This window comes from Pholcus phalangioides, unplaced genomic scaffold (assembly GCF_987345545.1).
Source record: "Pholcus phalangioides strain wild (caught in Gottingen) unplaced genomic scaffold, Ppha-v1.0 ptg000041l_1, whole genome shotgun sequence".
Lineage (NCBI taxonomy): Eukaryota > Metazoa > Arthropoda > Arachnida > Araneae > Pholcidae > Pholcus > Pholcus phalangioides.
The window spans coordinates 4,468,344-4,473,534 of NW_028301627.1; the positions used below are offsets into that span (position 1 = coordinate 4,468,344).

General features: G+C 39.0%; 1 long non-coding RNA gene across 1 annotated transcript; it reads right to left on the reverse strand.

The window, feature by feature from the left end:
• Positions 1–303: 303 nt before the first annotated feature.
• On the reverse strand, positions 304–4,859 carry LOC149065110 (uncharacterized). Its single transcript, XR_016195683.1, has 2 exons — positions 4,557–4,859; positions 304–911 (listed from the first exon to the last, which is right to left on the reverse strand). It is a non-coding gene; the product is annotated as an uncharacterized LOC149065110 (long non-coding RNA).
• Positions 4,860–5,191: the final 332 nt, after the last annotated feature.

Sequence of the window (5,191 nt, forward strand, 5' to 3'; positions counted from 1 at the left end):
TTCGTTTGGACTTTTTTGTGCATATTCAAAATGCTGGAGCTAGAAAGCATTTTACTACAAATATCACAAAATGTGGATATTATAATAACCTACAAGAGAAAATGTTTTACCAATGTGTTTTCACACTCGTGTGACTTCTCCCTAGTGTGGAATGTTTTGTGTTGGTAAAAACGTCAAATGTCAGAAATTTTTGCCCTCCACTATGGGCCCTTGATTTGTTATTTAACGTGCCTACTCGAAAAAAATATTTACCAAAGAATTCCCATTCGTGTTGCTTCTGCTATGCATGCATTCTTTTGCATGCATCACAATTATATGATGCCCCTCACGTGTGGAAAGTTTTGTGTACATTTGCATTTTTTGCAAAACAATTCTTTTCATAAAATTCACATTCATTTGTCACCTCCTCAAAGTCAATTTTTGTGTGCTTGTTTGAAGTGTTCATCTGATGAAATGTTCTTCCACAGATGTGGCTTCTTTTTTATAGATTTAAAAATTGCTGATTTACTAGAGATATCCTGCTGATGTGTTTTTTCTACAGTGTGCGAGTCTAATATTTCATTTGAGTCTAATACTTTTACGGACACTAGTCTAAATCATTCTTTTCAACAATGTTCTTCTGCAGCACTAACACTTGTGTGAGTTTTCAAATTGATCAGAAGCTATAAATTCTGTCTAAATTAACATAAAACTGGTATCGCCTTTATCCACATCATCTTCATTATGTGATCTCGCAGATGATTCACCCATACTATTAAAGATGTGTTGGAACGGACAGCAGGCAACCGAATCTCTTATAGTTTCTGTGATTCATCTGAACTCTGACGTTTTTTAAAAAAATTCTCTCAGCATATCCTTTTGAAAGCTTCTGCTGTTTTATCCTGAAGATTATGAAGAGAATCTTCGATTACCTGCAAAAGAAAAGTACATCATCACCATCATCACAAAAATAGTCTAAATCTATTATAATCAAGGTTGGCAAGGTTTTGGTCAATAGGATAAAACCCTTGGTATTTACTTGGCATTAGTATAAAACACCTGCTTCAAAAACCATACAGGAACAATAAAAATCAACATCAAGCCTTCTTATTGGTCATTGGGCCATCTTTCACATCCGGGAGCTCTTACTAATTTATGCTCCTGGGAGAGGCAAACACAAGGAGCAACACAAAAAAGTCGGCTGCTCTCTCTGGTGTCGGGAAATTTCAAGCCCTTTGATTGGTGTTACTTCTAATCCGGGGATTTTGAAACTTTATGTATACCAAAGAGCGAGAGGAGGGAGGGAAGAGACGGAGAAAGTCCCGTGGGGGGAGGGGGGGACTCGGATCAATATAGAAAGAAGCATTTCATGAAAAACATTAAACTCATTTGAAATTTTATTTTTCATTTCAGCAAATTAATGAGAGAGAAAATTTAAAACATATTTTTTGTAACCTGTGTGTGTGTGTGTGTGTGTGTGTGTGTGCGAGCATTTACATGCGAAACTTTTTTTTTTATTTGCTTCTTCATGTCAATGTTATTTGAATGGGGGAAAAATTTCGAGAAAGATATTTTGTGCATTTCGTTTGAAATTAAATTTTTTTGTCACTCTATTCACAAATTTGTTCGTGGCTCCCCTCTTGCAAGATTTTCATCCGTGGCCCCCTGGAATATCCTACGGCCCCCGGTTGAGAACCACTGCTATGCAAGACGCATAGCAAACGGGGGGGGGGGGGGAGGGTATGACATTTTACTGGTGAACCGTTGATCATAGAATTATGCTTCCAGTTAGAGAAGGTTTCCAAATAACTTTCCTTCTTTGTGACAGTTGGCAACTTTTTGGTGACAGAAGTATTTGGCGATGGTTCGTCAAAACTTTTGGCGAAAAATTTGCGCTATTGGCGAGAATTGGAGATTTTGTGCCCGTATTTCTGGCAAAATTATAATGGAAAATGGCATGCGTATTTCTTATCACTTATACCTTTCACCGTTAGGCGTCCTGTCGCTTATCGCGTTTCACCAGAAAGAGTCATCTCCACTACAGGGAATAGCCTTAGATGCGGAATACCCTGTATAATAAAGTCAACCGACGGTTTTAACAACTGGATGTTGCGAAGATATATTTCGGAAAGAGAGAAAATTCAACTGCCCCTGCGGGGAATCGAACCCACGTCCTTTCACTTTCCGGGTGAACGCCCTAGACTACAGAGGCACAGAATCTCTCAATCTTTCCTTGGAGCTCGTGTACACTGAAAGGGACCGTACATGGACGGCCGGACCAGACTCACGCCAAGCTCACAGCTGCTGACGCTGCCACCAGATGGCGACAAGTCAGACCGCAATTCTCGATTTTCCCAGGAAGACTATGATGCCTCTTGAGACAGCTCGTGTAATCTTCTCTAGCACGACATCAGCTGTTGTTGAGCGAGAAATGGTGTTCCGGAGATGGATGTTGCGATTTCCTCCTTCCAAAGGTGTTGACGCAAGCGGTACCATCAAGTGATATAACATGCCCAATATATAGGAGCGAATCACATCGTCGTTTTCTGGGAATTTCGCTGGTAATTGATAAGCGCTTTTAAATATGTGTGCAAACAGATATTTTTTTTTCTATGGTTCGGTTTATTTTTCCTCCTCGACAGAAAAAAATTAGAATTAATTCTGCTACCCTGATAATGCAGGAGAAAAGGAGAAACTAAAACAAAAAACACACGAGGCTATTTAAAATGGTACCAGAAATGAGTGCATTTGGCAACCCTATCCCGCAACAAAATATTCCGACGCAACTCACCTGTTCGGGGATGAAACGTCATCGAATTATCTACAAAAGCTTCGCTTTTAACAATGGGAGACAATTTCAACAATGATAGGGAAATAAATTCTAACTTCATTTCTAAACTGTCAACAATGAGCACTCTCTATCAGTCTTTAACAATGGATGCAATGGGTTCGGACATTATAAAAAAGAATGTTGTGCTGCGAATTCTTTGTATATGCGATGTCTGGGTGAGAAGGACTCCTTCTTCCACGAAAGGCCTAAAACAAATTAGGTTCGTGTCAGCCTATCGAGATCGTTAGTATGACAGTGTACGGAGGTTTCGGGCTTGCCCTTAGAATTTGGCTTGGCTATTTTCTGAGTGAGCTAAGTGAACGGCAGGCATATACCGGTCACTCCTTTCAGGGTTTTCTCTTAATATGCGAGATTAGGAGAAGCGATCGGCAACTTGTCGATCGTGATCGGAAATCGTAATGGATTTTGGTCGATCGCGAAACAATCATAGAATGCATGTTTTCAGTATATTTGAATTCATAATTTCTATTAGGTGTATGAAGTAACGCGAAGTTATGGACTTTAGGAATTCACGATGTAGGTAAATGGTCGTGGGTGAGAAAATTCACTAATCGGTTGCATTTTTAAAAGAATTATAAAATTTTTATGGTGTAATCCGCGCGCGGGCTTAAGGCCGGGATTACACTATTAAGTTTTATGAAAAATATTTTATAAAAGTTGAAAAATTCAACCAATAGGTTGCAACCGGTGATCTTATTGGCTGAATTTTTACGTTTTATCAAAGAGCTTTTACAAAACTTTTATAGTGTAATACCGGCCTTACACTATAAAAGTTGTTTGACAAAAAAAATTTGATAGTGTAATGGGCAACTTTGATAAAAAAAAACGCTCTTTATCAATGTTTCTTTTACCAAAGTCAGCCTCTTACTGGCACAAATTGCTAAAAACACGTGGTCAAACTCCTTCCAAAGAAAACACTGAATAAAAAAATAATCGAGAAAATGTTTTAAAAAAATTGAACTGATCAAAAAAATGTTGGGAGCTCCGAAAAGTTCCACAAGCCTTAATAGAAAACCTCATTCTCAAATTACCACCACCTTAGAATTCCCCGTGATAGAACCAGTGCCGCAACTAGGGGTGGGTAAGCAGGTCTAGTGCCCCGGACCAGAGGAGGTACAAATTTTATTCTCAAACCTCTCCTTCAACATTACAAGGGCACGCCAAAATGCGCACTTGCCCCGGGTGACTAAGCATCTAGTTGCGGCCCTGGCTAGAACTACCCTTTTAAGCCTCTCGGAAAGAAACCAGGATTGATTTCAAAACAATCAAGTCCGAATTTTTTTTTTTTTGTTCAACTCTTTTATTCCCACATTATGAAAAAGTGAAATAATTATCGTGTACCTGCATGCAAAAGAACAAAAATAATTGAATAATGGACGCGAACTTTTTTAATTAGCGACGGGTTCGAGAAATTTATTTTCGAGATGACCATCAAGACACAGGGCAAGGTCCTTAACAGATGGGTTGGCCAACAAGGACCCCTGGGCTTCGAATCACCAGAAATTTTGGAAAAATATTTTCATTATTGCTCATTTTGCAACAGAACTTTAACAAGCAAAATGAGCTCGGGAGAAAGGGGCCGGTCAAGTATTACGTCAACATCGATGAGAGGGGGGGGGGGGTTCCTATTTGCTGACGTTTTATGACAAGGGGGAGAGGTTGTATAATGCTTACGTCATCAACCACCCTTTATGAAAATATGAAATTTTTTTTACTGGCATCTTACTCGGTTCGCCGAAAACGAGAAAAACCTTTCGATGGTCGGGAAGAAACCTCCTGAAGAATAAAAACATTGTTACATGCATTTACTGACCGGAACTTGAACACGGATAAATACACTCGAGAAATTAGTGAATTCAAGGAAGCAGCGATCCTAATTGTATCGTTTGATGATCAATTATGGCAATTTAAGGATCAAAATCAGCGAGAGCACGATCCCCTCTGCAATGCCTTTCTCGGGTAAACATTGTCGACTGTGACCGAACGAATTTCGAGAAGTAAACAGAGGGTCGCGTTCGTAGTGGTTGTTGTTTTGATGAATGTTTTGTGAATTATTTTCTCTGAAGACATAGTCTCTTTTCGAACATTTCCAATCCAACCATCATACACATTTAACATATTTTGTTACGTTCAGCGTTTTTACACATCGAGAAATACATTTTAGTTCACTACTTTGATTGCTTTATAATATATGGTCAGCACATGTTATTTTTTTGGTTTTCAGGTTTGGCAACGCCAGCGAAAGTATACAAACAAAGAAGGGGAAACAAACAATGCTTTCACTTGGCGATTGTGGCTTCCTTCAGCGTTAGTATTTACGCCCTCATTCATCGTGATATTATTTTAGTTTGACTAATTAGT